This window comes from Capsicum annuum, chromosome 5 (assembly GCF_002878395.1).
Source record: "Capsicum annuum cultivar UCD-10X-F1 chromosome 5, UCD10Xv1.1, whole genome shotgun sequence".
NCBI classification, from domain to species: domain Eukaryota; kingdom Viridiplantae; phylum Streptophyta; class Magnoliopsida; order Solanales; family Solanaceae; genus Capsicum; species Capsicum annuum.
This window is the reverse complement of record NC_061115.1, coordinates 64,362,908-64,373,965: the sequence shown is the minus strand read 5'-3', so window position 1 is coordinate 64,373,965 and position 11,058 is coordinate 64,362,908. Positions and strand designations below refer to the sequence as shown.

General features: G+C 32.3%; 1 non-coding gene across 1 annotated transcript; it reads left to right on the top strand.

Moving 5' to 3' along the window:
* Positions 1-10,506: 10,506 nt before the first annotated feature.
* On the top strand, positions 10,507-10,612 carry LOC124899072. The gene has a single exon (XR_007056211.1). It is a non-coding gene; the product is annotated as a small nucleolar RNA R71 (small nucleolar RNA).
* The last annotated feature ends 446 nt before the right edge of the window (positions 10,613-11,058 follow it).

The window sequence follows — 11,058 nt, the reverse complement described above, 5'->3', positions numbered from 1 at the left end:
TTTACTATTTTCTTTAATTTGTTATTTAATTATTCATATAATATTTAAAATTAAAGAGTTCTAAAATACATTATAAAAGGAAAACATGTTTATAAATAAGGAGTCCTAAAATACATGGTAAAAAAGTATTAGAAGAATTAATAAATAAGGACTCTAAAAAGTGGTAAGAAGTGGAGTAAAATTAGGAGTTAAATGTGATTTTACAAATAAAAATTATTTTGCTTTTGGTAAAATAAAAAATTAACGTACTTTTGACAAAAAAACTTGATTTTGCTAGATAAAAAGTAACATACTTTTGAAAAAAAAAATCTTAGAAAAATGTTTCTTACACCTAAAAAAATTATCATAAATACTACCATATGTACTAAACCTTGAAAATCAATAACCAAATGAATAGTACCATAAATAATTTGATAATTTACTTTTTTATTTTTTTGCAATAGAATAATTAAAAATTTCATATTTAGATAATCTTTTTTTATATTAAAAGTGTGAAGACCCTTAGAAAAGTGATTTAAACTTTTTTTCCTTTATTAAAAATCTCTATAATAGACAAAACTGTCTTTTCACTATTTTCTTTAATTTGTTATTTAATTATTCATATAATATTTAAAATTAAAGAGTCCTAAAATATATTATAAAAGGAAAATATGTTTTATAAATAAGGAGTCCTAAAATACATGGTAAAAAAGTATTAGAAGAATTAATAAATAAGGACTCTAAAAAGTGGTAAGAGGTGGAGTAAAATTAGGAGTTATATGTGATTTTACAAATAAAAATTATTTTGCTTTTGGTAAAATAAAAAATTAACGTACTTTTTACAAAATAAAATTGATTTTGGTATATAAAAACTAACATACTTTTGAAAAAAAAAATCTTAGAAAAATGTTTCTTACACCTAAAAAAAATTATCATAAATACTACCATATCTACTAAACCTTGAAAATCAATAACCAAATGAATAGTACCATAAATAATTTGATAATTTACTTTTTTATTTTTTTGCAATAGAATAATTAAAAGTTTTCATATTTAGGTAATCTTTTTTTTAGGAGAAAAAAATTTTGGGCTTTTATACATTGAGTTTCTCCTACAACAATGTAATAACATTAGGTATATTCTTATAACCGCTTTTTTGATGAGCTCTGAAGGTGTCCTCTATATCATACTGTTCTAATATCTCAATTATAATATTATTTTATTTTAATTTTTGTTCTGTTCAAGTTTATATTGTTGATAATGAATGCTTGATCGAACTTTAAGGATTTTTTTGTGTTAAGGTTAGGTTTAATAACATTGTTCTAATATATCAATTATTGTAGTTTTATTTTGTTACTATTCGTAGTTTATTGCTATTTATCATATCTGTAGTTACTATTGTTCTAATGTTTGGATGCATAAAGCCGCCTATCTTCGATCTTTAAAGTTAATTGCTATTTTTTAATAAATTATTTTTTTTGTATATATTTTATGTTGACTGATGGCTTGACATGAAGCACACGTGCAACGCACGTACACTTGACTAGTATAAATATAAATGCGAACTATAACATACAAATAAAAATGTGAACTATAACATACAAATACAAGTGCGAACTATAAAATAGAAATACAAATGCGAACTATAACATATATACAAGTAAACTATAAAATACAAATGCGAACTATCATTTGTATTTTTTATTATTGAAAAGGAACGATTGATTTTTTTTTTCTACGAATACTTGTTTGTATTTATTAATACGAGTTGTATTTATTGATACATATAAATACAATTCAAATTTTTATACAAATACAATATATACAAATACATATTGTATTTGTAAAATTATTTATTTCATTTATTTGTAATTGTATTTGTATCAAGTGATATTTATTTATTTACAAATATGAATGATAATTTTGACATACAAAGACAAAATGATACATTTGTATCAAATGATACATTACATATTTATATATTTTAGAATCAAGAAAATACAATTAAGGCATTTACTTGTTTGTATACAAATACAAATGATAAATTGTACATAATCACGGGTAAATACAATATTCAATCAACTTACAAATACAAATATAAAAATAATTCTTTAAAAATAAAAAGGCATCAACAAAAATAGAATACAAATACAAATTTAATCTAAATATACAAACACAATAAAACCATAATACAAATATAATCTAATATAATATACAGTCAATTATAAAATACAAATACAAAACAGTTCTTTAAAATATAAGTGCGAATTATATAAAATATAAACGATGGTGCGAACTAACAAATACAAATACAATTGCGAACTATAAAATACAAATACAAATGCAAAATATAAATACAAGCGCGAACATAAAATACAAATACAAATACAGTTGTATCAATGAATACAAAAATATAAATGACGATATGACTACAAATACGATAAACAATTGTAATATTTACGTTATCATCCATGACTTGTGCTCGAGTAGTCATGTTTTTAAAAAATACAAAAAATATAAAATATAAGAAAAAAATAATAAAGAAAATAAGTACAAAAAAGAAAACAAGAAAAATCAAAGAAAAAAAGAAAAGAAGAAAGAGAAATAGAAGTAAGAGATAGAACTGAGAGAAAAAAATAGAAAAAATAGAAAAAACGAAGAAAAAAAAACGAGAAAAACACGAAAAAGAAAAATATATAAAAAAAAGATAAAAATGGTAGTGTTTTTGGCGAGACTAAATATGTAGTGTATTTATATTTTTTAGAATACAAACCACTGAGTAAAAGTGAATACAACGACTGTGAATCAAATACAACGGTTATAACTGATAATTATGTAAAATAATTATGTAAAGTGAATTTTACAATAAAGTATCGCTATTTCTGAAAAATCCCCTTTAATTTATCCCCTTTTCGCTTCATAGTATCAATACTCATTTGTGTGCTTATTTATAAAAAATCTAAGCTAATTTGACTTTGACTTGTGTTCTTATCTAAATATCTTTTAAAGAAACTTTCAGGAAATAGCCATTGTTTCAGCAAATTGGGGCACGCTAGCCTAAGTTTATAAAATTACCATCTGTACCTAATGTATCAATTGTATGCAACTGACTGTATTTGATATAAAATATAAATACAGTGACTCTATGAACTAATGTTCAATTTGTATGAACAAATATAAGTTGTATTTTATAGAATCGTAAAATTGTGTCATACACAAATACATATGTATTGTTTGATGCAAATGTATCATTTGTATTTGGATGGTTCAATTTCCATAAAAGATACCTGATACATAAATTCATACATACAATACCAATAATACAGAGACATATCAATAACTCATTCAGTAACATACATACAGTAACGCTAACATATTTAGTACCAATAATGGATATATGCATATATATAAATATAAACGCACACAATACCAATACTACATACAATACCAATAATGTATAGAGAAATGCAAACATATATACAAAAAACATATAAATACACAATGCAAACAAGTATAGATTCAATAAATTTGAATACAAACATTGTATCAGTTGAAATACATATTGATACATCTAATGCTTTAGTGTAAAAAGAGAAAGAAAAAAGAAAAAAAAAGAAAAGAGAGATCTCAGAGGCAGTGGAGAGAGATTATATATGGAGGGAGGCGAGCGAGATTGGGAGAGGGAGGAGAGTGGCAAGAGAGGGAAGGAGAAGAAAGGGTATGAGTAGTATTTAATTGGAAAAAGAAACTACAGATTGTAATTAATTAGAGCTTAGGGTTAAATAGAATAATTAGGGACTTATGTTTGTGCTATGTAGTTTTCCTATTTTTTATTCTTACAAGTGGCCTCGTTGCTCAAACATTAACCTCGCAAATGACCAAAAAGATGAATATCAAGGAGGATCAAAATCATAGTGCTATTTACCAAAACGGCAAAAACCATTTAAGATCTCCCGACTTTGCAACATGTCTTTTTTTTCTTTCTTCTTTCAAATTCTTTTATGAATTGTTTTCCCCTAAAAATAATAAAATTTTATTATTGATTTTTAATGATTATTTCTACTATCAGCCATTACTTTGCTCCTCCAACTTTTTTTCTTCCTCCCAAAATCTATTGTACATTCATTCTCAAAAAAAGAAAAATACAAAATAAAAAAAATACAGGCATACCATAAGCAACATGAATAACTTAGAATAAAACATTTTTAATAAAATCAATACTAAAACCATTTATTTATTCTTTCTCTTGATTTCTTATATATTTATCTCTTTGGAGTTCCATTTTATTTTCAATCAAAATGTAATAACTGAAAAGTTGATCAACTCACAGAAAGTCCATGTTCTTTTAGTGTAACCATATATTTTTCTCCTATCATCTATAAATCATTTTTGTGATACAAAAAATTCGACTATCACCCAATTGCAATCACACCCCGCACCACCGGACATCCCTATCCACATTATCTAAAAAGTAAACTAACAATAATTAGACTCATCGATCCCTTCACAAGCCTCATCTGCCGTCGAAATTTAAAGAAATAAGATCTAAAAGAAAAAAGATTGATAATGTCCGTTAGGAAAAAAGTACACACTTTATATATATATATATATTGTCCAATATACATGTTTATATATATACATTGCATGTATGCGTTATACACTTTATATGCATAGTGTATACAAGAACTAAATGCTTATAAAAACATATATGCATTATTTACAGAGTAATTTATATAAAATATATAAAAACATTATATACATTTTTCCTATTTTGCGTATAAAAATGAGTAATCAATGTGTACTAAGTTTTTTTTAAAGTTAAATTTTAGCTTCATTTTTGAACCATTTTATTTCTCAAAAATCAAAACAAATTGGGCTAAGCCAAAGTCTGTACAAAGACCTGGATCCAAATAAAATACCCGATCCAAAAATGGAATGTGAAGAGTTTCTAAAAGAAGTACAAATATTAAGTGTTGCTCAAGACTACTCGATACTCTTCACTCTTCTCCTACGCCACCGTTGTTGCGCCCAAGCGCACACGCAAGTGTACGTGGTCTCACCAAGTAGTAAAGTGGCCCTTTAGAAGCCAAGTATCGATCCCACATGGACTCGTGTTAAGAAACTACCCAATTCAAGTTTAACGATTGAGATTAAAGTGGTGAAAATGTGATAGAAGAGTGTTTGAGTTGTGAATTGAAATTAAAGTAAACAATGTGGAAACTAAGAGTCTGGACAGTCAATATAGATAAACCCAGGGTTAAAGCAATGCGAACAATCATACTAAGCTATTGAACTTCATTGGTTAGATTACTTATCTTAGTTTTTGATTTACGGGGTTGAGATTATGATCAAGCTCTCTCGAGCCTCTGATCACCTATCTAACTTAGCCCCACAACTACATCATTGAGTAGGGATGTGAGAACTAAGATAAACAAATTTATATTTCATCACGTAATGAACCAAATAGGTCACTTAGGTATATCTCTATTCTAAGTGCAAATTACAACTTTGTTCTATAGAAGTTTATAATCCTACTCTATTTACCCCTACGTTCTATCCTCTTGTTCCTCTTATCGGGCTTACAAGACGACAATAGAAGTATTCTAAGGTTAGATACTCCTTAAAATAGTTATACCAAGTACAAAAAAATAACCAAATATAATAAGCAATCAAAACCAATTTAGATTTGCAACAAATCAAATAGCAATCTGGGAAAGGCTTAATTCATAGAATTGGGGGTTCACAGGATTGGCATTATGAACAGAGGGAAAACTCACAGGTCCCTTTCAATATCATGAATCAAAGGAACCTTAAGAGCAGCAATTAAATCAATACTAACAAATATTAAATAGAATGCCCCAAAAAAAAATAGAACAAGCCCTCAAAGTCCCTATTTTTGATCCAAAGAAAACTCCAAACTACTGAAAGTCACGATGATGATAAAACATCCTAAAAAATCTACTATTCAAAACAACAAGCTTAAAACCAAACATGAACATCACGACACGGAAAACCTGGTTCTTTGGTCTATAACAACCTTTATAGACGAAGGCAATCACTAATATTCTGTGAAACATGGTCTTGCAAAACTTTAAGAGTTTTAGACCGTGGAGCCAACACCCCAAGAAGAAAGTAACATAAATCAAACTCAAGGGAAAAGCTATAAACTTTATTGATTTTCGACATCAAACATATCAAATGAGACCGAATCGGTTCACACGTTTGACATTCTTCCACAAACCATAAACCATTACACTTCAAAAGCTTCAAAAGAAAGAGAAAAATTTATACGCTATAAACAAAGCGGTGGGGCGTATAATTTCTATCCTCCTCCTCTTTCCGATGAACTCCAAAATGAGTTTTTAATAGTCAAAATGGTCATCAGAGAATCATAGGAATTTATAGTTTACTGTTGGACGTTTCCTCATCATTCTTTTCGCATTTGAGAGGCCAAAGGACCTCGAGAGGTAGTCCTATCAACGACGCTATCAGCTCAACAGTTATGACAATATCTCAACAATAATAATAGATAAGATAAAATCAATTAATAACTACGATCAAGACAAACATCAGGCTGAACTGCTAAACGAGAAACAAAATATGAACTTTTTCTCCCTAGTGATCATCTTTTTATGTGCGCTCCAAAGGTCCCAGCGTGATGCCACCAAAGAGGAGTAGGCTTCCTCAAGCCGATCAATAGTAGCTTTTTACTTCTTTTGGTCCTCTTTGTACTCATTATAATCAGCACATGATACATATGAGTGATGGGTGGTAGAGAGCTCTCCCAACCCTTGAGGCAAGCTAGCCAGAAGCTCTTTAATGGTTATAATATTAAATCTAATCTCTTTAAGAGGTCCCATTGTGGTTGGCCTATGAGGCTCGGGTTTGGTACATGTTGGCTCTTCCAAGTTGATCTTTCTTTTCTTGCTTTTGCCTGGTGCACCCTTTCCTTGAATCCTCAATGGGTAGATGGGGGCACTAGGATGTACCCATGTATCACTAGTATACTCTTCTACCCCTGCTCTCTTGCAAAGCTTAGTAATTAGAGAAGGGTAAAAGAGATTTGTACCATCTTGGTTTTTAAAATAATCTATTTCATTGACCATGATTTGACCAACATCCAAAGGGATGCTGTCTAGAATACAAGCAACTATCCGAACACGTAATTCAGGGACTGCTGTCATATGGGTGCAAGGATACACTCGTTTACAAATAATATGCAACCATATCCGAGCCTCAGAAGTGAAGTCATTCATAAAGATGTTACTTTTAGTTTCGGTCCACGAGACTTACTTTACGGGAAATAGCTATTGTGCCAACCAATTCCCCAATTTACACCCCTTTACTTTGAATTCACCCATGTCTGCCTACTTGAGCCCATAAACATCATTGATTTGCTTAGCCCCAACTTTCACCGGCTTTCTCCATATCTTTACAATCATATTGAGTGGGTTTAAGAAAGATACTTCATGTTATTGGCATAAAATTCACGGACCCATTTTTCATTTGCAAGGCATGGATCCAGGGCAAAATACCTCCACCCTGTGGTTTCAAAATTATCATGAAAAACTAATAGATTCTTCGGTACATTCTACAAACAAATTTCTCTTTCCAAAAACAACTTTGTCTTTGAAAGATCACTATAGTAGTGAGTGTGGCATTCGGGTGCCATGAATCTGATGTGATCAAACTTATTCATGAAGTTATCCTGAAAGCACTAAACACACATTATATCTTTCAATGTCATTTGAGTCATGCAATCTGTGCTAGATTGATCATTAAAGTTCATTGGACTAGGTTCTTGGGGTTGTCTATCTAAAAATTAGAAGTATAGGATTTTTGAAATGCCAAGAATCTGCCCTCAGTTACTCTGATCATGGATTAGAGTTGCATCTGCGTTACTGCGGTCGCAGTCTATGACCGCGATCGTAACACCTAAGGCTGGTTCTATGTCAGTTCTGCATGTTCAACTTCCTCCCAATTCTAAAATACAAACATGCTCTACTATATGGGTGCAAATGAAGGTCATGTGAACAATGTTACTGGTGTGTGTGAATATGCCCTTCAAAAGTAAATGCCACTATTGAAAGTTCATCTGAGCAATTTATCAAACATAAGGTATGTATATCACATTTGTCTACCTTTTTTACACACTATTGGGTACTCAAGGTTTCCTTGTATGCACACCTCAATCAAGCAACCAACACCACAACAATAATAAGTATGACAAAATGTAAAGCATAAAAATTAAAACTTTAGGCCCTTTCTTAATCATGCACTTAATGGCCTATTTTTAAAATAAAAGCAAGGATTCATGCCACCTACCGAAGTTGTGATGCAAAAAGGATGTGCATGGAGGCTGTTTGGGAGATTATAACTTGGCCAACAATGTAGCTTAGAATTTGAGAGTACAATCTTAAAAAGAGAGAGTGAGGAAAATGAAGGAGACTAGGGGTTAAATGACTAAAATGACCATGACCACGGTTAGGGTCCACAACCGCAGACACCCGCATGGCCGCGATCGTAGTAACTGAGAGCAGTTTTTACTCCCTTATTCAGCATTTTAGTCAATTTTCATTGAATTTTCCCTATTTGGATTTTCAAAGAAGACTTTCACACTTACCTCTTTTAAACCTCATTCAATGCAATCCAAAGTACCACAAATGCATGGATTATTCAAATGCAAAGACAATATCTATACTATGAGAACATAACAAAAAAGGAAATGAGCCACTCTCATGGAATTTGTGGGTTGCCTCCCACCTAGCACCTTAGTTATCATCGTGGCACGACGTCTTTCTTCTTTCAATCTCACAATGGGTCCTCAAACCCCTCATCTTTCACTGTCTCATTTTCAACCTCCACCACGTATACTACTTAGAGCTCTATGATTTGCTTCTTCGACTTACAAATTTTAAATGAGACCTTATCTTGCACCCAAAATTTTATCTCCCCCAATTCTAGATAGACAATGGCTCTCTCGGTGCTAAGAAAGGATGACCAATATTGATAGACACCTCTTGGTCCATCTCACAATCCAATACAACAAAATCCGCTGGGTGAATAAATTTGTCCACCTTTACGAAGACATCAAACAATATACCCATCGGCCTTTTTATGGACAGGTCCGCCATCAAAAATCGCAATGAAATAAGTGTAGGAGTGTCCAATCCAAGTTTCTTATGGATGACATATGGCATTATGTTGATGCTTGTACCAAGGTCACAAAGATCCTTTGCAAAATCATGAGTCCCAATGGTGCAAGGGATAGTGAATGCTCTGGGATCATTTTTTTCTACAACTTTGCTATCCATGATAGCACTACACCCATGAGTAACTTCAATGGTATTACCCTCAACGAGCTTCTTCTTGGAAATTAACTTCTTCATTAACTTAGCATATCCTAGAATCTCTTGTATTTCCTCGAGTAGTGGGATATTTATTGAGAGGTTGCTAAGTTTTGTCATAAATTTTCTCTATTTGTCACTCTCTTCCTTTTTATTCAACTGTTGAGGGAACGGAGGAGGAACATGGATGGTTGTATTTGATTCTCCTTGTGGCTTTTCAACTTTGACCACTTCCTCATCGCTTTCATCTATCACTTTCTCATCATTTTATTTTCTTATTTGAGGTGTCACCTCCTTTTCCTTATCCTTGGGCATATTATCACTCACGTCTCCTCTAAGGGGCTCTTGAAATGCTTTCCCACTTCTAGTGACAATTGCTAGGACTTGTGCTTCATTCTTTAGGTTAGAAATTATGTCACTCAAAAGTCTACCTCTAGCCCTTGCATTTAGTTGCATGGAGATTTGCCCGACTTGGGTCTACAATTATTTGATGGAGGCGGTGTGAGACACCACTATTTGGGAGAGTACGGATAAGTCACCCTTCAACTCACGGACCATTTTGTTCGTACCTTTAACTCTACTCAAGATTCATGCCAAAACATCTTCGGTCTTGAAATTTTTAGGGTTAATGACATTTGACTCTTTGGCGGCCTTAGCCCTACAATGAGGAGAACGTAGCGGTCATAGTCATATTCCCTATCTCTCCAATCTCTATCTTGGTCATGATCCATCCAACCTTGGTTCCCACCTTGCCTTTGATAGGTGGGGTGGGAACCCCTCGAGTAGTTTGCCAAGTACCGAATTTCTTCATCCAACTTCTTTGCCTCATCATCATCTTCATAAGGCTTTGATGTTACTACATTTACCTATTTCGTGGGTACACCCATAACATGTTTTGTTAGAATCTCAAGTTGGGTCATCATCTTGGCCATGTTCTCCCCCTTCTCCTTGTCTCGTTTTCTTTGCTCATTAGTGACCACAGAGGTAGTAGAAGGGGTCTTAGGCACATCGTCATCATGGGGTGTTCCACCGCTGGTTTTGTTTGGATACTTTACCTTTCAAATGGAAAGCCGCAAGATGGTGCAATTTCATAATAGAGCCACCCGCCGCATTATCCACAACCATTTTGTTCAATGGGACAAGAGCTCTATAAAAAATTTCGAGGAGCATCTTATCCGGGACCTCATGATTTGGGCATTGGGCTAGCTTTCCATTAAACCTCTCCCATGCTTCAAACAATGGTTCTCTATTCAATTGCCAGAAGTTTACAATCTCATCCCGATTTTGAAGTATTTTTGATGGTGGGAAGTATCTATCAAGGAACACCGTGGTGAGCTCTTCCTAAGATTTGATTGAGCCAGGTTGAAGTGAGTGGAACCATAAAACCGCCTCGCCTATTAGTGAAAATGGGAATAGTCAAAGCCGAATGGATTCTTGTGTAATATGCGCTATGTTAAATGGTGCACAAACTTCCACAAAGTTTTTCAAATGAACATTTGGGTCCTCATATGCTTGACCCCCATATAATCCTTTCATTTGCAACATGTGAAGCATAACGCTAGTCACATGAAACACACCATTTTCGTTGGTTGGAGGGATGTGGATAGCGCTTTTTTGACTTGCTTCATTTAATTGGCCCTCATCATCTAGTGGGGAATCAAAGGGACCAAAATTACATGCATTATCGCTCATTGCTCCATTCATACTTTGATCACCTACAAAATAGTCAAAA